Source organism: Pseudonaja textilis, chromosome 3, assembly GCF_049901715.1.
Source record: "Pseudonaja textilis isolate UNSWEBS1 chromosome 3, rPseTex1.2, whole genome shotgun sequence".
NCBI lineage: Eukaryota > Metazoa > Chordata > Lepidosauria > Squamata > Elapidae > Pseudonaja > Pseudonaja textilis.
Window position 1 is genome coordinate 123,592,047 of NC_141992.1, and position 26,826 is coordinate 123,618,872.

Here is a 26,826-nt window from a genome sequence, read left to right on the forward strand (position 1 = left end):
AGAGGGGGATAGTTTTGCTAAATTGAAATCAGAATCACAGAATATGAATCAGAATAAATAGCATTTGATGTATTCCCATCTTTCAAGTAAGCACTCATTGCTATATCCTCCCAAATATCCTGCACTCCAGCAAAACTTTTTTAATCTTTCTTTTTCAGAAAGGAACCCCAAGACAAGTAATTGAGTGTTTCAAAAATCTCATCCCCAGAGTGAATTGAGAGCCCTGGTAACAACTATTTATTGTAAAGCTATATAGTGCAGAGGTGGATGATGGATATGAAGCAAAAAGTGACAGAGGCAGAAAGACGTAAATATCCAATTCTTTCTGAGTAAGAACCCAATACTGCATCAAGATCCTGAAATACATATTACACCAGTATTGCTTCCTTAAAACACTGATTGAAGAGCTCTGATAAAACCAATTGCTATGATTAGAACTTAGACTTGTCAGTCATTTAAATAAACTTAGATTTGTCAGTCATGTCATAAATTTGCATCGCATCTTTTTCTGATGTAAATTTAAGGTGCAAAGATGCTATTCAGGCCACAACCAAGTAAAAGGAAAGGGACAGATTTTCCAACTCTTCCCTCACATGGAAGATTACACCATCACAACAGAGATTACACACTTCTGCACATAGTCTTTGCTCCTATTTAGAAGCAGCTTGGGACCAGTTTCGTTTCACATCAATTCACATTCAAGAGCAGGGCCGATTTATTTCAGGCCTAATAGGAGTGTATTTGAAATTGCAGAAAATATGTCTTTTTCTTTGCATTGCTGCAGTTCTGCAAAGTTTTACCCTTGACAGAAATTATTTCCTCTCACAAGCTGCCAGTTCTTATTTTATAGGGACTGTTAAGGGCAACAAATGGTGGCTTGGCAACTTTGCAAGCTTCCCTCATAACAACTAATCAAATTGTGACTGTTTTTGTATATGATCAGATAAATGTGCATAATATAAACAAAAGGTTTAGATGAGAAAGGAGGTTAGTAAGGCAACCTCATTTCCTGTACCGTAGAGCGAGGAGAGGGTTTTTTTTTTATTCTGGGATTAGCAGTAGTGAAAGACAAGATTCTAGTTTATTGCTGTTCTTTTTGTTATCTTACTATTAAGGTGGAGGGAGTATTAAGTGACTCTTTCATCTTCTTGCGTATGTGAGCCAGCACATGAAAACTACCAAGGATTACTTTTGAATGACTGGAGAATAGAGGGTGATGTAGAAATGTCATGGAGCAGCATTCCACAACTTTTGCAGATTGGCAGCCCAGCTGATGGGGAGGGGAAGTGGGCCATGCAAGTATCAGGCCGGCCTGCAAGTGTGCATCAGGCCTTGCGCGCAAGGCAGGCTGCCACTCGTACAAGTTGAGTTGTGTATGCACCCTCTGACCAGCCAGTCAAGTGGCCCAATTCTGAATAGGTCATAGCCAAATAGTGGGCCAGGGCTTGGAGACCCCTGCCGTAGAACATGCCAAATATTAAAAATACAGTGAAACAACTGTGAAAAGTAGTGAAAAGGAATATGGGAATGTATGAACTGGAGAGAGCTTAACTCAAGTTCTTGTTTGTGAGCAATTTATAATAATTAGTCTGCTAAAATGTGTCTGTTTTAGTAGATTATCAACAATATTAATGTTCTTATTGCCTGAAATTCTTCATTACAAGTCTGCAAAGTCAATCAGATCCCCATTCCTTAAGTTAAAGGAGATAAAGTTTATTCTGCTATTCTTATGTAGGGTGCTGCAGAGCATTCTACAGAGCAGGAGTAGAGAATATGGTACAGAACACGGTTAGGGAATATGCGGTTCTCCAGATGTTGCAGGATTTAAGTTTTCCTAAATACTAGCCAGTAATTTAAAAAAATCATGACCAGTAATAAAAAATAAGAACTTTGGTTCAACAAATAGGAAGCCATAAATTCTTCATCCATAATCTTTATAGAGAATTGGATCATTTGGGAAACTGTAAATTCAATAGAAGAGAATGTTTAAAACTCAGGGTTGAACTGTGGAGTTCTTGATGCTCTCTGAGCATCCTGATGTTCTTTAGTGCTAGAAGGAAATTGGGTTTGGTTTTTTAATCTAGTGGTTCTACAGAACTCCAAATTTGAAGTACTATCTTCCTGAATGACCCAACAGTGCAGTATTTGATTTATTTAACTTATCTTCTCATTGCTCTCCAGCACGTACACAAGTGAGGATTCAAAATTGTGAGAAATCCTAAGATGGTTGTAAGACATTCCAAGATGGAGAAACATTTGGATGTGTGTAGCATAGGCAAAGGTATCCATGGGGTGTGGTGGGGTGGGCGGGAGGAGTCAAAGATTTCAGAATAGTGGACATTACCAGACGATCAAAGCCCCATCTTTTTTAATGTATGTTGCATTCATTACACATAAGAAAAAAGGACTGAAGTTTCAGTTTCTGGTCACATCTGCCATTTTGATATCATTGAATCCCCTGTGGTTGCTACCAATTATTGCTGTTTGGCATTTATTTATTTGCAAGACTTAAAACCCACTCCTGTGTAAGTAGCAAAAAACTCCCAAATCTGAAAATTGGGCTTAAAAAATAGACAGAAAAGCAATCAAGTTTTAAATCTAAATGCATATATTCATTTATAAACTGAATGAATAAAGGGAAGTTGGGTGGCTTCTAATCAGCATGGTTGCATGCTTTCCCTTTGGCTTTTGTCAAATGTATATGTAGGGCTATTCGAGAGCCACTGCCAATGGGAAATGATTGATAAATGTTTGCTTTGCTTTATATTGACAATTTTCAGAATGAAGGGGTTAAGAAAACAGCTTCTTGACAAAATATTTTTATCGAACAAATATTTATGTATGAACTTATTATTTCATTTTATTCACACACACGTACCATTGTTTTAATTGGGGCTCATTGACTGAAACAGCTTTGCTCCAGCTTTGGAGACTGTCTTTAAGAATTAAGCAGCACTGCTATGCTCTTTTCTTCAGAGGTAAATTGATTGAATTCAGTATAACTTTTTTCCTAGGAAACAATGCATAGTATTGCAGCTTTAAACATCTATTTCTTCTTATCCACCGTGGCCATCTAGAGACAAAGATTTTTAGCGTGATATAGAAATATAATTCCAGTTGACCTAATTTTCTGAAGAATAGAGCTGTTATTGAAAAATGGAATGAATCTGCTGCTGGATTTAAATTGCTTATGTTTACCTTCACTCACCTGCTACTTGTAGACAGCAGAATTGATTTTGTAGAAAAACACTACTATTCTAGTAAAAGAGAAGCTTTTAAATAATGTTTTGGTGTAAAAGGAGGAAAAAATGTAGCCCACCTGCACAGCATGTGATTAGTATACAGAAAATGAACTGGAATGGGAAGAGTAGAAAAAGTTAATTAAAAATAAAACTGATATTCTTTATTCTTTCTGCTCTCCGTAGATATTGATATTCTGCTTCAGAACCATTGCTTCATTTATATTAGCAAGAGATATTTCCCAGCATGTATTTTCCATTATTTCTTGTTCAATACATTTTTTTTTAAAGATTGTCTATAAAAAAACATAATTTCGAGAAATTCTAAGTGGCGGATATATTATTCTAGTCACTTAGTACAGAGGTGGATAACATATGTTGGTGTATATCCTGTCTTTCATCATACAATCATTAATGATCAGCATCTCTTTGGCTTCCCACCCTTCAGTTCTATCCAACACCACAAACTTCCTCCTTCCTCCCTCCCATGTATCTTCCTGTAGAGACATTTGCAAAAAAAGAAATCATCCTCCCAACGTTTTTGCTTGAAGATTTGGTGAAGAATATCAAAACCCATCTGTGTGTATTCTTATGTTTGAAAATCTAGAGACAACCTGTCACACAATCTTTTTGCAATGAATGGAACTTGGCTCTCTTAGCAATCTCTCTTAGCAATAAAGGATACAATTGCTCCCCATAAGGGGCTGGCTGTGAAAGGGCGTGGAAAAAAATGTCTTAATAAAGAAACTTCTTTCATCAGAATCAAACGCTGATAAAATATAGCTTCCTATTCAAGTCAGCCTGCAGAAGTTTGTATGTAGTGTGTGTATTGGCATTTAGACAAAAAAAGATCTGGTATTACATATCTAGTATGTACTTGAGAGAAATTCAATAATATAAGCAGCAAGTGTATCTGGTGCAATTCTCTACACAAGGGGCATATATCCAGAATCTCAGGTCAACATATCCGAAATTCTGGTCTCTGGGTATGCTGGCTTAAGCTTTGAATTGAAGCATCTCAGTCTGCCAAATTGGACTGTATCACAGCAGTAAAAGGCACAATGAAGCGTAACTGTGATGGTTGATTATTCTCTGTTCAAAACAAGTACACAAAAAATTAACAGGCACAAACACAACACAAAGTCAAAAGATATCCTACCAGTGGAAATGCATTTTAAAGAATTGTGAATAAGAAGATATATATCTTTATATCTTTGCATATCTTGATGGCCATTGCATTTTTTTAATGTATACTTTGAGGAAAACATTTCCTTAATTATATTAGTGTTCTGTAAAACCAATCTAGAATCACACAGTAAAAAGAGCCATATAGGTATTGAGTCCAATAACCTGCTCAGCGTGGGTATTCAATTTAAAATATCTGTGACAAATAGCTTCCTAATTTCCAAATCAATCTGAATGCAGTCAAAGCAAAAGAATCCCTCAACTTTTTTTTTTTTTTTTTTGGGGGGGGGAAGCTTTGCTGAAATTATTCTTACTATGAGGATTCCTCTCACTGCCCAATATTCAGTCGAAAATTGCCATCCTGTAACTTAAACCCCTTATCCAATCTCCTGTATTGCAAAGCATGATGGAATAAGTTTGACTTTCCATCTTACCCCCTTTCAAGTATTTTAAGAAATGTATTGTGTATGTTAAGCAAAGTTGTAATTTAAAAAATAATGTTTATTTTCAATGATGTTTTTCAATTTGTACCATTGACAACCAAATCAATTTGCAAATTCTTACTTAGTTTTATTGTTAATATACTGCAATTCATCTGGAAGATGATAGTTTTCCAGTTCCTTCATGTTTAATGGTGAGTAGTCTCAATTAAATCTGTTGACATCTATAAAATGGCCTGTAAATATACCTTGTGTCAGGTTTCTGGTCAAAACTAAGAAGTAATGACAGTAAAATAAATGTATATAAATGCACAAATAAAAAGGCAGGACAGAAAAAAATATAGCCAAATAAATGAAATAAATGAAAACATTAATTAAAAGTAAATACTGTATCAATTTATTCCAATTAGAACGTCTCTGTCTATATCCCAGAGGCAGAAAGTAATATTCTTAAAATGATAATTAAAAAGCAAACAAGAATTTCAAGGTTACATATGTGTGTGTGTGTGTGTGTGTGTGTGTCCCTAACAACTGCAGCATGCAAAACTTTCTTATGATTTTTTTCTTTGAATCTCAAAAATAGAACAAATCAATTTCTCTTTCAGTCATAAAAGGATAAAAATGTAAACAGATAGACAGATTTTCTCTTCCTAATTCTCTCTTGCAGCCTTTTCTGTAAAAAAGTTTGGTGTGCAATAAAAATAAAATCACTTTACAGGTATAATTACTTAGCTTTCAGTAATTACTTATTTTTACTACATAAAAATATTTTTTGTCTGAAATTAATGTCCTTTTCCTATATGGTAGCTATGTGTAGTATCCCACCAAATGGGACAATTTGGCATTGCCAACCCGCCACAGCCAACTCACCATGACTAACTTGCTGTGGGAAACTCACTGTGGTCAACTCTCCATGGGACAACTAGCTGAGGGTCAATTCAACAATTCAATTTAAGTATTTAAAATAATTTTAAAAATATTTTAGTTTTTGTCATTCACTTTTCATTTTGTCCCTTTTTTCATCCTTTCTTTAACTATTATATTCCACCATTTCTTCAATATTAGTGTAACTCCTATCCTGTAGCGAGTTAGACTGCAGTGAATTAGCCACCACAAATTGGCCTAGCAATAGCACTTAGAGCTATATACCACTTCACAGTGCTTTACAACCCTCTCTAAGTGGTTTACAGAGTCAGCATACTTCCCCCAACAATCTACGTCCTCATTTTGTCAACCTTGGAAGGATGGCTGGCTGAGTCAACCTTGATCCACTGAGAATTGAACTGCTGAATGGCTCGCAGCTGGCAGTCAGCAGAAGCACAAACCCATTATCCCAAAACAAAGGGACATTTAAATAAGGACTTGAATCAGATAGATTGTCCCCATTTTAAGTTCCTTAGTTCCTGTACCACACTCATGAGGAGCAGAGTGCAAGTGGGCAAATACCACAATATCTCCTTTATCAGGAAAAACTCTGCTGGCCAGAATTTGCTGTTTGGCCATCATTCTTTGCTGCAATGCCATCCCTGCTCCTTTAGGAATGTCTACTTTGGCATGAATACTCACTAGAAACCCTGAAGATAAGATTCCTGCAGAATCCTATGTGACCTATCTAGTTCCAGTGTCTTTGTTCCTATGGTAGTTAATCAAATAGATAACCAAACCCCAAGGAGAAAATAAGAAAACTGTGTTTTCAGCAAGTGGGACTGAGTAAAGCTACTAGTACTAAATAATATTTTAGTTATAATAGAGCCAAACTGGGGAACAAAATCATATATATATATTGTCTACTGCTCTCATTGATCCTGCAGGAAAAAAAATTGCTCTCTCTCTCTCTCTCTGCAAAGGAGGAAAACTTCAGAGAAATTCTTCTGAATAGACTGGTGATCTCTTCACACTCCCCACTCCAATTACATCACCCCTCCCTTTGGCACATGCTGACTTTTTAAAGCAAAGCCATGAATATTCAGTTATTGAATGGAAACTTCTTAAAAGCACATGTACATTTTCCTCTATAGATATCCAATGTCCTGAGAAGGGTAGGTTAATTTGAGCAACTTCAGTTAAGGGCTTATCAGGAATGCTTCTTAGTGAGTACTTCATCATTTGGAATCACTGAAAAAAGCTCCAGACCTGTGACTTTTGTAAACTTTAACCAACTAACTTTGCTCTGAAATATATAATTGAGCTTGCTCATGCACAGCTTTGCATGAACATTCCAATTGCTGTGCCATTGTGGATTTCTCTGCTATTCTGAGAACAGTCTGGGATCCTTTTTGTTCTTAGATCTGTACTTTATGATCCTTTCTAAGAACTGTCTCTATTCTCATCCAGGGTCAGAGTTTCCTCTCCCTATATGGGATGTCTTACCACCCTCTTTGCTAAGAGAAATCAACTTTGCTTTTGATGCTGGAGACATACTGCCTAAAACAGGGGTCGCCAACCTTTTGGACCTCAGGGACCACCAAACTCATAATTTTAGATCCCAGGGATCACTAACTGGTTCTGTGGGCATGGCCTAATTTGTGGGTGTGGCTTGGTGGTCATGTGACTGGCTGGGCATGGCTTGTATGTAAATATTATAAATATTTATATAAATATTGAATTTTTTATAAAAAAGAGCAACTTTTACCCAAAATCAGGCAAAGCAGGCAGACAGATTGAGTTGCTCACAGAATCACAGATTCATTCAGAAATCTATCTACTTGCAATTGGCTAGCTCAGTCTGTCACATACAATTTGCTTGCAAGCAAACTCACAAAATTAATTCACAACACACCATGCATGTAAATATTGATTTTTTTATTTTAAAAAAAGAGCAACTTCTATCCAAAATCAGGCAAAGCAGGCAGACTGAGTTGAGTGATCTATCTATCTGCCATCGGCTAGCTCAGTCTCTCAAATTTGCTTGCCATGAGTCTGCACTGAATTTGCTTGCAAGCAAACCTTCAGTCCTAAGGGAGGTTCGGCTGTGCTTAGTTAGAAAGCAAGAAATTCAACCATTTCCTGCTTCCTAGCTAATCTAAATCTCCCAGCACAGCAGAACAGATGATGGTCAGAAAACGGAAAAATAGCAACTTAGCAGACAAGTTTGCCCGGTAAGGAGTGAGTAGGTGGGGAGGGTTCCTGTGGGCCATGTGGGCTGAGCAGCCTTGTGTTTCTGCACAGCCTGGATTAATTGCTTTGAGGGGGTGCTCTGGGGCTGAGATTTCTCTGTGGCCCACCAAAATTTTCTCACGGCCCACCAGTGGGCTGCGGTCCACCGGTTGGCGACCGCTGGCCTAAAACATCCCACAGCCTCATTTAGTGTCCTGTAGGGATTCTTATATCTACATGGTTTGCTGACTGACTTGAACAAAGATGGTGAAACAAAAGCATCGGGGGATCTGGAGTTGTGCTTTAATCTGGCATAATTATTCAATAATACTTTTGAAGATTTCTAGTTGGGTCTCCACCATTTCAAAGCAAGTGCCACAGTCCCATGGCAGATCACATAATTTTGCAAATATGTTCTTCTGCTTCTCTATATTCTCCATCCATCCATCTGCACACTGAGTTTTCTTTGAAGTATTTGCATTTGCCTTCTTTCTAGGGCTGACAGAGAGTTACTGCTTCTTGCCTAAGGGAGAACTAAAACTCACTGTTTCCTGGTTTCTACTTTCTCACTTCACCAAACCGACTCTCATAAATTTCAAGATATATTTCTTTCTGTGATTTATTCTTTCGAATTGAATGAATATTACTTAAAAAAAAAAGCCTCCTGAAACTTTAGACTTTTTTTTGTCAAACTAAACCATCATATAAGACAAATGTCAGCATTTTGACTCATGTACAGTATGTGAAATTTATTTTTCAGAAAACCTCTCTTCAACTCTAAAGTAACAATCATCATCAGTTTGGTGTAACCAGTGGTGGGATTCAATTTTTTTTACTACCGGTTCTGTGGGCGTGGCTTGGTGAGTGTGACAGGGGAAGGATACTGTAAAATCTCCAGTCAGAGGTGGTATTTGCCGGTTTTCCAAACTACTCAAAATTTCCACTACCGGTTCTCCAGAACTGGTCAGAACCTGCTGAATACCACCTCTGGGTATAACATCCCTGAGCTTCTAAAATCTTTTCAGCACTCACTGAGCCTAGTAATTGAATGCTTTTGTAGTTAACTGAGAATACACGCCATTTGATACCCATCAAATAGACTGTTCCTAAGCCATTGTTTCCATATGATTCTGTGGAGTAGGAAAAATTCAAGCTCATGTGTGCAGGTTTTTTTAAACAGATATAGGCTTGAAGCTTTAAAATGAGAAATGCGAATCTAAAATTCCAGATTGAGTAATAATATTTTTATGCTGTTGTTCATAAAAGATTTTCTTTCTTGCGTAAATTCCAGCCACATTTAATTTGGCCACGTATTTCACATACCATATAAACTAATAGGCCATAGCAAAAAGAATATAATGAGATGATGTTCATAACTGAAATGCATCTGCAATTTTATGAAATCTACATTTAACAGAGTTTTAATAAAGTCTTGTTTATTTGAATTGACTTGGAAAACTGTCAAAGCTCTACTCATAATATAATAATAACACATAGTTCTAAGTATTTAAATACAGATCTTAGTAAATTCAATATGACTAATTGCCCAGTAACATGCTATACGTTTGCAGCTCCAAAATATTTGAGAATATTAAGTATTGGTTTGATGTGAGTTCTGATCATTCTAAATTCAGCAGATCTTTGTCAATTAACTGCTACTGATTTTATTTAGTGTGTTTTCCACACAGCTACATATAGATCCAACCCAATATGAATAATATTAAAGATTTTAATTAAAATAGTTCCATATTTATGTCTCTGGAACAAAAAGATGAACTTCTATCAGTGTGCTAAACAAGAGCATAATGAATTACATGAATCAGACAAAAATATATATATGTGGCATCTGCAGCCTGTAACTTGACTTTGCTATTCTGTCAAAATGACAAGAATAATGTTACACTATCACAATGCACTGTTATGATGCTGGCTATGCCCCTGTTGTAGATGTGTTTGACATCACAGTCAATATAACAAAAGGACAAAGTTTGCATCACATGAAGATGCTGCTGCTTTTGTCATTTTGTCCCTCCCCCATTGCAGATAACCATTGCCTAGGGGACAGTATGTAGTAAATGAAATCAGGAGGACAAACCAAATTCATGAACAGATTTACGGGCAGGAACACATGTCTAAATAAATCAACTTGAAATAACAGGACTCATGAAAGCCTTGAATTCAGCTTCCCAAATCATGTCCGAAACTGTCTGTTCCAGACTAGCAGGCTCAAAAGCCTGCAACTCTGATTGGCCCGCGAATAGCAGATCGTGATTGGTCACCGCAGACTGATCCGATTGGCTAGTAAACGGGCTGCCACGATTGGCCCTGCCAAGAGCGGCAAACTCAAATCGCTTTCATTGGCTGCCTAGCCGCAGCCAGCCCTATATAAGGGGCTGCTGCGGCTGGGATAGTTCGCTCAGATCTGAAGTCACTAATAAAGAGCTGTTGTTGTTATCTGAGTCTTGCCTCCGTTTCTGAACCATCCTCCCAGATCTAACACTGTCACTGAACTGAAATGAGAAAAAGAAGAAGAAAGGGCTCAGTCAAGAGTCTTCATTGAATAGAGAACATTAACTGATCATTTGCCATGTTATGTCAACCCTTAGCAAGACCAGAAATTAATAGTATCTGTAGTTTGACATTTCAGCATGAACTTTCTTTGGATATATTCATTCAATATTAGAATTGTTAATGAATTTAACCTGAAATGTTAAAATAAGTTGCAAATTTCCCAGATCAAGTACACTTTATGAAAAGAATTGAGGCTAGTAGGAACAAAATCACAGGACAGCTTGTTCCAACCAGAATTGAATCTTCCTACTATACTACCATTTACCATTTACTTCTCAACAATACTGTTTGTCATTTAAACTCCAGTTCAGATTATTCTTGAAACAATACTGACCACTTTTCTCATTCCCAACTCATACTCTTCTCACTGACCTTTAAGACTTATTCTTCCTTCCCACCTCTCTAAACTTCTCCAAAGTTGGTGTTTTTCCACATTAAGATATTTCCCAAAATAATATCATTCACTCTCAGGGCTCACAGCAAAGATTGTAAGACAGCATTTAGAAGCCATAGCACTCCCCCACATGCAACCAAAAGTATGGATTCAGTCTGTAGATAACACTTTTCTCTTAAAATAAAATATAAAATCAAAAAGGGAACAATCTGAGAAGATGCATGAAAGTATCAACAGCATCTTCAAGAAAGGAAGAAAATTCACAATGGAATTAGAAAACAACACACTACTCCAATACAGTGGATATTCTCATCAGCAGAGGAAAGGATGGCAAATTAGAATTTCAAGTCTATTGAAAAATAGTTCACTAGTTGCACACTAACCGACTGCTCCATTACCAAAATAACAACACAACCTCCCAAAAGAGGAACTATGTATGAACATTATTCAAATGAGTACAGATACACTGCAGAAACCCAGAACACCAGAAAAAGGAAACAGACCACCTATGAAATACCTTCAACAAAATGGACACCTATGCAACTATCAAAATATGCCTCATTCCTCAGTCTACTACAGTATAACCCACACAAGCTATGAAAATGATAAAGCTAACATACATCTAAAATATCTCAGAAACAGCTAATAGACTACTACAACCATATAGCATTACCATACAGCATAAACCAACAAAAGCCTCCCAAAACTAAAAAATCTATGGGAAATGGGAGCTATCTACAATATACTATAGCGTAAGGGCCATAACATCCTCTATGTAAGACAGATAGGCAGAGCATATCCATGAACATTAACTAGCAGGCTGAAGACATGATGAAAACTCCCTGATGTCACATTACAAGGATAGACTCAAGCATAGTTTGAAGAACTGAAAAAGAAACTGTGAGCATCCTGGACTTCCGGTGGCAAGGCAAGGACGGTCAGAGGGGCAGAAATCCGCTCGTGATTCTAGCCTCCCTTTTCTTGAGTTTGGTGCGATCTTTCGGGGTGCTCGAGTCTTGGAGAGACCCGTGCCGGTGTGGGGGAACCTCGGGCTGCAGTGTGGGGAAAGCAACCCCCCTGCAACGAAGAGGAAGCCCTCCAGAGCCCAACGATCAAGAACAGCCTCCTAACAATGGAGGCTCCGAAGTCCGGACTGCCACCGATGGGAAGAAAAAAGTGAGTGAAAGTTTGCAAGCTCGGGGGGAAAGAGAGTCGTGGCAGAGAAGATATTTGACTGACAATAGACTGATTTCAGGCTGTTAAATACTGTGTGAATGCCAGCTGTGAGCTCCAAGACGAAGCGGCTACAAAAAGAATTGGTTTAGTGAATGTGAAAGAGCTTGGCAGGCAGAAGAGAGTCGGAAATAAAAAAGAAGTAAAGAGAATTTTGGAAGTCTGAAGACCAGCACGGGGGGGGGGGGGGGGGCGATTAAAAAGACTCTATTATCACTAACATTTGGATTGAAGCTATTAAATCGGATCCAGAAGCAGAACGAAGCCGATCGGGGGGAAAGACAGAGCAACGCCATAGGCAGTATCCAGAACGCTGAACGCTGAAGTGATTACAACAAAGTAACAGATCTAACTGTCTGAAGGGACATAATCTAATCTATAAACTCTGGGAAAATTGAGAACAGGTCCTAGCAGAGGAGACAGTTCCTTTTCTATTCGAAGGAGATCAGAACAATTGATTTAAAGAACATTAAAATATAAGTAAAAGAGGAAGTCTTTAAACGAGTGGGAACATTGCTTACTGGCAGCTGTTACTCAGCAAATCTTCATTTGCCATTTCCGGTGTGCTAGAAGTGGAAGCTTCCAAAGTGAAAAGCGGAAACAAAAACTCTTGTCTTTGGAATTTTCTTTTTTCTTTTCCTCTACCCTTTTCTGTGTGTACATACTTACTAAAATAGCCTCTCTTCTTTCTTACTTGTTGATGGTATGCTATGTTGAAATATGCTTGCTTTTCCTCTTGATAAATATGTACATTTAGTAATGAAATATTAGAGTGTTAAAATATTGGATTAATTTAGTTAAGTTATTATTAATAGAGATTGTTATAATTTGAATGGGAATATAGGGGAGACAGTAAGAATATTAAGCATTAGTTACTTAACAAGCTTAGAGCTCTCTAGACCAATATTATATTTCTTTGTGTGGGTTTATCTGTGAATGTAATATATTTTGTAGTTAAGGTTACTTTATATTGAAGTTAAACTAGAGAAAAATATATACACTTTACTAATTAGTCAAGAATATAGCTACTTAATAGATTGATAGATCTTGGTCAATTTTAGTTACAGAACTAAGAATACTGAATGCCAATTTGGAATAATATATTTAGTATTGTACAACAACAAAAACAAATTTTAAAGGAAATGACTACTACAACTACCACTGCTTTGAAATCTGGTAGGAAGGTTAATCCCACAATAATGACTACTTTGACAACAACTTCACCCATGGCACAAAAAACAATAGAGGAAACACTACCAACAGAGAAGTCAACTAGCATCTCGAATGCGAATATCCAAGCAATGTTCCTAACTTTACAGGACTCATTGACAAGATTGCAAGAAACAATGATTAAAAACCACAGTGAAACAAGGGCAGATATCAATGAATTGAAGGAAGAAATGGGGAAACTAAAGACAGAAATGAAAGTGGACATTTCCAAAGTAGAGGATAAAGTGGGGGTGTTGCAGCAGGCCTTGGAGAAAAACGAAGTTATAATAAAAGAAGTAGAGAAAAGAACTGAACGAACAGAAAGGGAATTAGAAAGGGTGGATGAAGATCTCAAAAGCATGAGCAAAGAAATGGAGGACTCCCTTGTCCTCCTAGAAATGGACAAGGCAGCAACTTACCTAAGATTCCAAAATGTGACAGAATCAAAAGAAGAAGACCTGGAATACTTGATGGCAGAAATACTGGCGGTTTATTGAAGATGGACAAAGATGAAATTCAAAAAGAGTTTGATGAAGTCTACGGGTCAATACAAACTATGCAAGACGCCACAATTGTTCCAGGGAAGTACATATACGATTCACTAGAAGATGTGTTCGAGACATGATATATAGAACCTCAAGAGATAAAACTATAACCTACAAAGAGAAAGAAATTGTGATTCTTAAACAGATACCGAGGAGAATAAGGGAACAAAGGCGTGACTATAAATTTCTGGCAGCATATTTAAATAAAAAAGAATCACATTTAAATGGCTTATTCCAGAAGGAATGTTAGTGTCGTGGAAAGAGAGGAAAATCAAAATAGATACTATGGAAAAAGCCCAGGATTTTTACGAATGGATGGTGGGCCCACAGGAGCAAAGTAGTAGGGAGAAATTGGACACAAAGTTTCAAGAAGAATACAGTGGACATAAAAATAGAACTGGAACGGTAGGAAACCAAGAAAATACCTATCCACAACAAAAGACAGAAGGAACTACATCAATACAAGCGCAAGAAGAGAGAGGAATTGTTACACGACAAAGAGCAAAACAAAACTAAATAGATGGGAGAAGAAAAAAAATTACTATCAATAAACATAAATGGTTTAAATTCAACAATTAAGAGAAAAAGGATATTATCTAAATTAATTAAACATAATGCAGATATAACGTGCCTGCAAGAAACCCATATAAAGAAGAAGGATGAAAAATATTTAGAATGCCCGAAATTAGGAAAATTATTTACCACACCAGCAGATGAGGAGAAAAAGAAGGGAATCGCAGTATATGTGAAAGAGGATTTGAAATCTGAGCTAATATGGTCGGATTTAGAAGGAAGGACTCTGGGTTTGCAGATCTGGATTAATGATATTCCAATTCTTTTAGTAGTAATATATGCCCCAAATGGAGACCAAAAAGAGTTTTTAAACACCTATATGGAAAATTGGTTGAATTGCAAAAAGAAATATTTGTATGGTAGGGGACTTCAACTCCATTGCTGATTTCCAAAAGGATCACAGTAATGCCGGGAAGAATAAAAAGGGGAAGAGAGAGTTCCCCAAGATTTGTAGGGAAATGATGAAAGAGCTAAATCTGACAGATATATGGAGAAGATTACATCTTGAAAAAAGACAATTTACATTTTATTCAAATCCCCACCAAACATGGACACGGATTGATATGGCATGGATGAGTGGAGAGATAGCAAATGAGACAAAAGAAGTGGAAATTTTGCCTAATGAATGGGCAGACCATAATCCAATACAGGTAATATGGAAGGGCAGGGCAAAACCAAAGAAAAGATGGACCTTAAACACTCAATTAATAAGAGAGAAAGAATACATTAATAAATTAAAGGAGGAATTGATTTTTTTATTAAAGAAAATGATAATGGAGAAACCACGAAACAAAATGTCTGGGATACGATGAAGGCGGTTATAAGAGGCACAACAATCTCTTATAATGCTAAGAGAAACAAGGAAAAATATTCCCAACAAAACAAATTACAACAGAGAATTAAGGAGCTAGAAACCCTTCTACAAAATAACCCAAAAGAATCCAAACTGCAAAATCAGATAAGTATAGTCAAACACAAACTGAATTTAATTGATCAAGAGAAAATGACTATGAATTTGAACTTAACCAGACAAATCTATTTTGAACATGCCAACAAGCCAGGAAGATGGCTATCTTATAAATTGAAAAAAAAGAAAGAGAAGAGATTGATATACCAGTTAATAGATAGCAAAGGAGATACATACCAGGAAATAGAACAGAAAAAGAAATCATTCATAAATACTTTGAAGATTTATACAAAAGAGAGGATGTCAGTGAAGATAGAATAAGGAATTATCTAGATGAAGTAAAGGATAAGGCAATTGGGGAAGAAATGGCTGAACTATTAAATAAAGACATTACTGAATTGGAATTGAAATCAGCAATAGAGAGCCAGAAAAATAATAAAACCCCGGGCCCAGACGGGATCCCAGGGGAGCTGTACAAGGCAATAGCAGATCAAATCGGACCACTTATGGTGGAAGTTTTTAATGACGTTTTACTAGCAGCCAGGATGCCGGACTCATGGAGGGGGCACTGATCTCGCTGATCCCGAAGGAGGATACAGATCCCAGATATATAAACAATTACAGGCCGATTTCACTCTTAAATACTGATTATAAAATATTCACTTCTATTATAGCAAACAGATTAAAAAGATTGCTAAACTTGTATATACATGAAGATCAAAATGGATTCCTTCCAACTAGGCAAATAAAGAATAATCTAAGAATAGTATTAGACGTACTAGAATTTTATGAAGCCCACCCAGAGAGACAAGTAGCACTCATGTTTCTAGATGCAGAAAAAGCTTTCGATAATTTGAATTGGCAATTTTTAATTCAAAAAATTTATAATTTGAATCTGGATACCAAATTTGAAAATATTATAACAACTATATATGATACACAACAAGCTAATATAATAGTGAATGGGGAATGCACCCGCCCAATAAAGATAGAAAAAGGAGTGAGACAGGGTTGCCCACTCTCCCCTGCTCTTCATATTAGCATTAGAGACATTATTAACACGAATTAGGCGGAATTCAGATATAAAGGGATTAACAGTTAAGAAAGAGGAATATAAATTGCAAGCGTTTGCGGACGACATGATTTTCTTCCTTGAAGAACCAAAAGACAGGGGACCAAAATTGATGAGTGAATTAGAGAAATTTGGAGCAGTAGCGGGACTTAAAATAAACAAAAAAAAACCAAATTAATGACCAAAAACCTAACAGAAAAACAGAAAATAGAACTAGAAGAAATAATGCAGATACAAGTGACAAAGAAAGTGAAATACTTAGGAATTTGGCTAACCCCACACTGTAAGACACTTAAAGAAAACAATTATGATAAACTGATACATCAGGTAAAGAAAGATTTAGAATCGTGGGGGAAACTTCAAATTTCACTACTAGGCGAATTGCTACTATTAAAATGAACATTCTCCCTAAATTTTTGTATTTATTCCAAACGATCCCAATTAAATTACATAAAAAGTTTTTTGAAGAATTCAATAGAACAACCCTGAAATTTATTTGGCAAGGGAAAAAACCCAGAATAAATGTAAAAGCAATGCAGGATATGAAGAGCAGGGGAGGGTTAGCATTTCCAAACTGGGAGTTATACCATATGGCCACCTCATTAGTTTGGTTGAAGGATTGGGTGAATTTAACCAATAAAAGAATACTATTTCTAGAAGGCCATGATTTACAAAGGGGGTGGCACGCCTTTCTATGGGACGTAGGGAAAACCAGTCAAAAATATTTCCATAGACATTTAATTAGAGACGCACTATTAACAATTTGGAGGAAAATAAGGAAAAAACATTATACAAAAGTACCAGTATGGATTTCAACAATGGAGGCAATGATTCACCCAAACAATTTGGAGCTTACCAAAATGATTAAATACAAAGACTTATTAGACCCACAAGGAAATTTGAAACCGAGGCTGGATCTTCAAGAGCAAGGACATAAAATTGATCAATGGGTTTATCTTCAGATTCAAAGCATATATAAACAAGACAAAAAAGAATTCGGAATTAATAACAAACTGCAACAGTTAGATAAAATTTTATTAGGATCAAATAAAAAAACATAACAAAATTTTATAACTACTTATTAGAAACAGAACTAGAAGAAGAAATCGTAAAAGGAAATATGATTGCTTGGAGTAAGAACGTAGGGCGCAGCATCACATTAGCGGAATGGGAGAAAGTTTGGGGCAGAAACAATAAGATTACCAAATCGGCAGCATACAAGGAAAATCTTTATAAAATGTTTTATAGATGGCATCTCCCCCCTTCGAGGTTAGCGAAGATGCACCCCAACATGAGTCCGCATTGCTGGAAGTGTAGGAAAAAAGAAGGAACCTTTTTCCATATGTGGTGGTCTTGTGCAGAAACCCAAAAGTATTGGAAGAAAATCAAAACTTGGTTGGAAGAAATCACCAAAGAGCAGATCGAATACAAACCAGAGTCCTTCCTACTAGGGATTTTTGATAAGCAAATTTCCAAAAAAAACCAAATACATAACAATACACATTTTAACAGCGGCCAGATTAGCCTTCGCTCAACACTGGAAACAACATCAAATTCCATCAGAAGAAATGATTATTGAAAAAATCTCAAAATGCGCAAAATGGATAAATTGACTTTGGCGCTAAAAAACAAAGACACTTCACTATACTATGATAGCTGGAATTGTTGGTATAATTGGATTGACCAAAGATAAATAATATATTATAAGGCATAAAAGAAAAGTATCAATACATAATAACGAGGTAACGATATAAGTTAAAAACAGGTGTGGTTATATGACACAAGTTAAGGTGATGAAAACAAAAGAAGATCTTGCAAACTGTTAAAATAAGAATACTTTTAATCCTGTAACCTCTTTCTTTCTTTCTTTTCTTAAAATTCTTTCCCTCTCTTCCTCTTCTCTCTTCTTTCTTTTCTTTCTTTCTTTCTTTTGCTTATTTGTGTATGTATTGTGACTGGTTTTAATTGTAAAAATTAATAAACTATATTTAAAAAAAAAGAAAAGAAACTGTGAGCATCCTGGACCAAGCTAAATCCAAATATGCTAGGGAGTTTCCGGAAGCTTGGCATTTGGACAAATCAGACATCAATATAGAAATAAACCATATTTATAATAAAAAAAGTCAATAAAAAGCTAAATAGGAAGCAAAAAGATCCAAATACATCCTCTCCTGTAGCCAACACCCAGATAATTAGAGATTTACACCAGGCACAGAAAACAATATGCCAATGAAGGAGATAACCATGCCCCTATCAAACCTGGCAGAACAAGCTACTCTATATATATAAAGAGAGAGCAAACCTCACACTCACCTGCACTGAGTTAGAAAATGATACATCTATAAGCAAACAACCAGAGAGCACCAAGGATTCCTCTGTTCAACTCCGAGCTACTCTGAAATATAGTTTGTTTGGACAAGAAGCAGCTTAGAAGGGATAGGAAGTTTTCTTTTTTTTTTAAATAGATTTTATTGAATTTACAGTTTAAAAACACATCAATGATACATTTACAAAATAGAAAGAAAATGGCTGCGTGGGGGAGAAAGAAAACACCCGGCCTAACACACCGGATAAGGGCCGGTTGGGGGGAAGAGAAAAGATATAGAGGGAGAGAGGGGAAGAGAAGGGGAGGGAGAATAGGGTAGAAAGTACAATTAAAAATGAATGATATCTTTTTGTGACAGTCTGTAAGGATCATTTCTCTTCGTCATATCCAATCTACTCCTCTTTTCCATTATGTTTAAGTTACTCTATATCATTTACATAATTTGTCTCTGTGTAAGCCAATTATACCATAAGTCCCAGTTGTCGTAAAATGTTGAGGACTCTTTGTTTTTTAACGCTATAGTTAGTTTATCCATTTCAGCACACTCACAAATTTTCTGAATAACCATTTGCTTTGAAGGTGTATGAGGTGATTTCCAACATTGGGCAAACGCTAATCTAGCCGCAGTTAGAATATGGATTATTACGTATTTTGTCTTTTTGGATAAATATCTATCAAAGATCCCTAACAGGAAGAACTCTGGTTTATAGTTTATTTGTTCTTTAGTTATCTCCTCCAACCATTTTCTGATTTTTTGCCAAAATTTTTGGGTAGTTTTACAAGACCACCACGTGTGGAAAAATGTTCCTTCAGTGCTTTTGCATTTCCAACACCTTGAGCTCATGTTAGGGTTCATCTTCGCCAACCTCGAAGCGGGTAAGTGCCATCTATATAACATTTTATACATATTTTCTTTGTACGCCGCCGATTTCGTAATCTTGATGTTTCTATTCCAGATCTTTTCACATTCTGTTAATGTAATGCTTCTTCCAATATTCCTACTTCACGTTATCATGTTCCCTTTCACTATCTCTTGCTCTAATTCTACCTCCAATAAATATTTATAAAATTTGGAAATATTCTTTTTATTTGATCCTAATAAGATTTTATCTAAATATTGTAATTTGCTATAGATTCCAAACTCTTTGATATCTTGTTTGTATCTGCTATGGATTTGTATGTATAACCACTGGTCAATTTTAAATCCCTGTTCCTGTAAATCCTGTCGAGTTCTTAATTTTCCTAGAGGGTCTAATAAATCTTTATATTTAATCGTTTTTGTTATATCCAAATTGTTGGGATGAACCATTGCCTCCATTGTTGAAAGCCAAATCCGAATTTTTAAATAATGTTTTTTGCATATTTTTTTCCAGTTAGTTAATAATGAATCTCTAATAAGGTGTCTATGGAAATACGACTGTCTGATTTTCCCCACTTCCCATAAAAATGCGTGCCACCCTCTCTGAAGGTCGTGCCCTTCTAAGGCTAAGGTCCTTTTATTGAGTAAATTAACCCAGTCTTTTAACCATAATAAGTTAGCTGCCCAATAATATAATTCCCAATTTGGGAGCGCTAGCCCCCCTCTACTTTTTGCATCTTGTAAAGCCTTAATATTGATTCTAGCTTTTTTCCCTTGCCAAATAAATTTAAGTGTTACCTTATTTATATCTTAAAAAATTTTTTTTGGTAATTTAATTGGAATTGTCTGGAATTAGTAAAGGAATTTTGGTAGGATGTTCATTTTGATCGTGGCAATCCTGCCCGGTAGAGAAAGCTGCAGCTTATTCCAAGATTCTAGGTCTTTCTTAATTTGCTGTAATAGTTTATTGTAATTATTCTCTTTGAGCGATTTACTATGTGCTGTTAACCATATGCCTAAATATTTGACCTTTTTTGTTGCCTGTATCCCTATGGTTTTTTTTAATTCTTTCCTCTGATTCTCTGTTAGATTTTTAGTCATTAATTTTGTCTTATTTCTCTTTAATCCTGCTACTGAACCGAATTGCTCTAGTTCTTTTATTAGGTTATGTCCTTTTTCCATGGGTTCCTCTAGGAAGAAAACCATATGTCTGCGAATGCCTGTAGTTTATATTCCTCTGCTTTGACCCTTACTCCTTGGATTTCAGAGTTTTGTCTTATCCGCGTTAACAGTGATTCTAAAGCAAGTATAAATAGGAGGGGTGAGAGGGGGCAACCCTGTCTGATGCCTTTTCAATGTTTAATGGGCCTGTTTGTTCACCATTAATTAGTATGTTGGCCTGTTGGGTGTTGTAAATTGTTGTGATAATGTTAGTGCCCAGACTCATGTTATAGATTTTTTGTATTAAAAAGTGCCAATGTAGATTTTCAAATGCTTTCTCAGCATCTAAAAACATGAGTGCAAATTGTTTCTCTGGATGAACTTCATAATATTCTAAGACGTCAATAACGGTTCTTAGATTATTTTTGATTTGGCGGGACTGAAGGAAACCATTTTGATCTTCATGAATGTATAAATTTAAAACTTGTTTTACTCTATTTGCTATAATTGAGTTAAATAATTTATAATCAGCGTTTAAAAGTGAAATTGGTCTATAATTGTTGATATATCTGGCATCTACACTCTCCTTCGGAATTAACGAAATCAATGCCCCCCTCCATGAGTCTGGCATTTTGGCTGCCAAAAGTACTTCATTAAACACTTCTAGCATCAGTGGCCCTACTAACTCTATTGTAGCTTTGTACAATTTTACTGGAATCCCATCTGGACCAGGAGATTTATTATTACTTTGGTTCTCCATTGCAGATTTCAACTCAGACCATGTAATATCCTTATTTAATAATTCTTTCTCTCCTGGGATAGGAAGATTTCTAAGTTCCCACTTCTCCTTCACTGTAAGTGTGTGTGGGAATTTTGACAAGGTTTGTATTCTTGATTATTATTAAAAAAGAAAGAAAGCTGGAAAGATAATGCAACTTATTATCCCACTTATTTCTGCCCCTTGGATCTGATAGGCCAACTGGACTATGCCTCTAGGAAAGAATAGCAAGGTAACAATGGAGCAACAAATGTCAGAATTAAAAAAATATGTTTGGAACAATAATTTAAAAAGAAAAAGAAATTGAGAAAAGAGGAGAAAAGTGGAATGCAGTTGTTCTTCCTTCAATGAAGACTATTCAAGAAATTAGCAAAAGTTGCTTGAGTTTTGGAACCATGAAATGGAGGGAGATCTAAAACCATTAAGGAGGCAGGAATAGGACAAAACTGATTCTTATTGTTTTTGGTGAGGCTTGGCAAAGATAGTTTTATTTGATTCCATCCCTCTTCTCAAATATGTAGTACATCACTTTGGGTATAGAGATAAAAGGTAGAAAGGAGATAGATAGATAGATAGATAGATAGATAGATAGATAGATAGATAGATAGATAGACAGACAGACAGACAGACAGACAGACAGTGGTTAGATAGAATTCTTTATTGGCCAAGTGTGATTGGACACAAAAGGAATTTGTCTCTGTTGCATAAGCACACAGTGTATATATGATCAGCAAGTAATAGTCATAGGTCATAAACCATAGTTACAATAATTAATTATGTTACAAGCAACAACTGATATATCATAAGAAACCAATAGGAGAAGATAGTAGGAAAGATGAGAAGATGAGTAAAGACGAGAAGACAGTGTTGTGGGAATTAATTGTTCAGGAGAGTGATGGCACGGGAGAAAAAAAAAACTATCTTTAGTTGTTTTGGCGATGTCCCGAGGAGAGTTGAAATAGATTGTGTCCATGATGTTAGGGGTCTATAGATATTTTCTCAGCCCTTTCTGGTTCATGCAGTGTACAGTGGAAGACAGGTTAGTTACTATTGTTTTTTCTAAAGTCTTACAGTAACTATCCACTGAAGTCTGTACCTGTTCTGTTTGGTTGCTGTGCCAAACCAGACAGCTATTGAGATACAAATGATGGAGCCAATAATTCCTCTATATTAGCTCCCTTGAGTGCATACTTTTCATTTATTTGTCTTCACATTTAGAGCTTAATTAATAAGTTCCCCCAAATAAGCTAATGTTTATTTAGCATATATTAAACAGTTTAATCTAAATGAAATGCATTATTAAGTACTATTCAGAAGACATTGTTTAAAGTGTTAACCTTTGGTGAAAGAGCTAATAAGTTTTATGTGGAATGAAAATATCTCTGACTAATTATCAAACATAATTGCATATGCTAGGGAAAGTTGAGCAAATTTTTCCTGCAATATCATTTACAACAAGTACACAAATAGACATCGATTTATTGGTAATGAAATTTTGTCTGTCACTCTTCTGTAATAAATTAATAAGATAAGTTCTCTGTATTCCCTTTTTTAAAAAAATGAAAATGAAAATAGAAAATAAAGTAAACTTATCAAGGAAGTTCAGTTTGATAAACTCCTTGATAGGTTTACTTTATTCTCTATTTTCAATAAACTAAACCAATCAAGCTATAAATCTATTAGGTTTATTATTAATAAAGCTAAACTAAAGAGGAATTTTCTAAGAGAAAGAACAATTAATCATTAGGAAGGCTTGCCTCCAGAAGTTATGGATGCTCCATCCTGGAGGTTTTTAAGAAGAGCCTGGAGAACAATTTGTCTGGAATGATATGGAGTCTCCTGCTTGAGCAGCTAATTAAACTAGAAGACCCCCATTATCCTTTCCAACTCTGATATTCTGTATTTCTGTCATTCCATATTGGAATGCAACTATACCATTGCAAATGTTTGACAGTGTTCATCTAAACAAGGCAATCTTGACCATAGGATATTCAAAGATTTCATAGAATCATAGAGTTGTAAAATGCTATTTAAACTATTCCTGCTGAGAACAGGAATCCAGATTAAGGCACCCACAACACTTAGCTCTTCAAGTTCTGCTTAATTACTGTATATCCTGTGAAAAAAAATATATCTACCTCACCACCACTGCTTTTTTTCTTAGCCAGAATTAATTTTCCAGAAGCTTTAAGATCATTATTCTGTGTCCTGTTCTTTGGAATGGCAAAATAGATCTTAGTTGCTTCTCTTGATAACCTTTCAATCATATCATATATACCTCTTAATTGGCTTTTCTCAAGACTAAACAGACTGGTTCCACCAGTCTGTCCTCACCAGACGTAATTTCCATCTTCTGAATATCATTCTTATTTTTTTTTTGTTACTCTTAGATGTAATACCTCAAACTGGTTATAAAATTTGAACTGTGGTCTGATCAATGCAGAGTACTATAGAACTCTTACTCCCCTTTCTTTGGAAATGGTACATAGAATACCACCACCAATGATGTGTGACACCATATGGAATTTGGCACAATTATCCCATCTGTTAGTATAGTTAGATATAAGAAAGCCTCTGCAGCTTATTTATCTAGTATAGGTAGATATAAACAAGCCTCAAAACAAGAGGCAACTCTAATCCAAGGCTTTATGTCCCAAAGACCATCCCAGATGTAACAGGAATGCAGATCATTAGGCTTATATGACAAGCCCCAAACACAGTTTTTGTATTGGATTACCATGCACTACATTAAAAGTTCTTCAAGTAAGATTGTTATATTAAATTAGAGCTTATCTTGAAAGGAACAGAGTCCCGATTACATTGCTTCTGATGCAGTATAAAGTTGTGTTTGCTTTTTTAACATCAGTGTTAAACACTGTTCTCAAATATTTTGTTCAGTTAATTTAAAAAATGTAAGGATTTTAAATTTGGTGCTAAGGTATTCTTTCTAGATGTTGATGATCACAATACCTGTAATAGCCATTGGCCTGCTTCAGATGATGATGGTTTAATGGATAAGGAAGAAACTGGATTGGTTGCTTTCTTGTATATAGAGTGGTTTTGATCTGAATTACTTAGAAGACTTGACCATTCCTTTCAAAATACTATTTGTGTAGGAGATGATCAGGTTGAGCCAAAGGGAGGGGTCAAATACATCATAAGTCATGAGTCTATGTGCACCCTGCAAGAGATCAAAGCCCAGCCCACCTTGAATGCCTCTCTTATCTCCTGCTCATTTCCCTTGTCTATTAATTTGTCAGATTCTTGTAGAGAGCTTAAGCTCGTAATAAATCTTTACACTCATTTGAATGGCTTGAAACTCCTGATTTCTCTGGCACTTGTCAATTTGCTCAAGTTTAAACTAAGAACTCCTAAGCATTTGCAAGGATAATTGATAATAACATGCCCTGCACTTTATGGGATTTTGTGAAATTTAGGTGGAATTTTTACAAATTTAGGGAAAGTGTCCTGATATTGTGGCTTGCAGTTCTGTTGAAATCTTTTGTTATTATTTGGAATCTGGAAATGACTTAAGTTATTGAAACAAACAGCCTTGAATTATTTTTCCAGCCTCAGCTTAACCAGCTTCTTATTTTTTTTCCTAGGGAATTGATTGTAGTGATATTGTTATGAAGATGTCAAGAGCAATGGGATGAGAAAAATTAATTCTGAATCTAAGACTAATCCAATAACTTCATATTGAAAATAATATTAAAGTGTACAATCTTCCTACCACTGTGTTGTTTATATAACATTAAGATAACCCCTTTGGATCTTTATTTGGTTAAAAAAACCTCCACATATAATCAGTTTATGTGACAATTGTTCAAGTTCACACATTTTTGTTTCATTGCATTTCTCATGTTTAAGAGAATGCTGCAACTACTTTATGCATATATTTGAGTCTTGTCTAGGGTAATCTGTATGCCATGAGACTTATATTAATAATCAGGTTTTGAATTCACCAATTATTTTTCCCTAGAGTTAAATTTTTTTACAAAACTGATTTGGAAAGTACAAATTAAATACATATGTTAAAATGCAACACCCCTCTCCCAGCAACATACATAGCTTCCTGCTTAAATGTAGACTCAGTACATTTCTTAAGATCATTAATGATTCTCAGAGGAAAGATGATACATTACTAGTGAACAAATCTGTCATTTTGTTTTTTCTTTCTCAGTTGTACTAGAAGCCTTTGAAAGCAACCTCAAGGGATAGCTATAAGTTCCAGGGAGACTTCTTTTAGTTATAGAAATAAATTAGGATATTGAGAGGCACCCATAGATGATCAAACAAAACAAGCTGGTGTTGTGACTGCCCAGTCAAAGCCCTGACACTTTTTAATGCAAAAATTTAGAGAGTCAATTTTATAGTGATGGCTGCCATCTTGATTTTTTTGAATGCAGGCCTCCACCCTGTAAACATTACAGCCTGAGGGCAATGTGGATGGACCAAGCCTGACATAAATATCTATCTTCCACCTTTGACTAAATATCATTGTAATGTAGCTCTTTCAAAACTGAGTTTTCACTTTTTAAACTCTTGGTTTGATTAGTCAGAGTTATAAACAGTATTTTAAATCAAGTGTTCTGCAATGACATGTAATATTGCTCCTGATACAATGGCCTGCAGCAATAATTCCTTCTTTGTGGCTAGAGAAAGCAATTCAGGTTTTTCTGTTTAACTGCCAAAGAGGGAAATCTATTGGATCCAGAAGTCATGTAAAAAGAGATTCACTAAATTAAGAAAATGGCATATCTGAGGTATTAGTAGTGATATGTAGAGAAATGTGTACAATCCTTTATGAAAGCAGTCATACTTATGACATTCTCTAATGGCAACTCTTACATTCATTGTTCTAAAGTCGCTTTTATTGCTGTTGTTAAGAGGGTCCTAGCATGACAATTTTCAATAGTCAATGCCACTTATATTCCGTACGTCAAGGTCTTTCTGTTACACTCCAATACATTTTTTTTTCAGTCAAGTGAGGAAGAAATAAAATAACATGGTCCTCTGCCAAAGCACTTTCTTCACACTACCCTTGAATATTTTGGGGGAGGCAAAAATCCTTGGAAAGATCACAAGCCGTGTGGAATCCCCACTGAAATTAATGCTCATGGTTCAAGGTAATTGTTTAGACTTTTACCAACAGGATAGCATCTCTCTGGCTCAAAATGTATAACTACTAGGAACAGAAATAAACAATGGCTAAGTATTTGGAATAGAAGTCAAAGA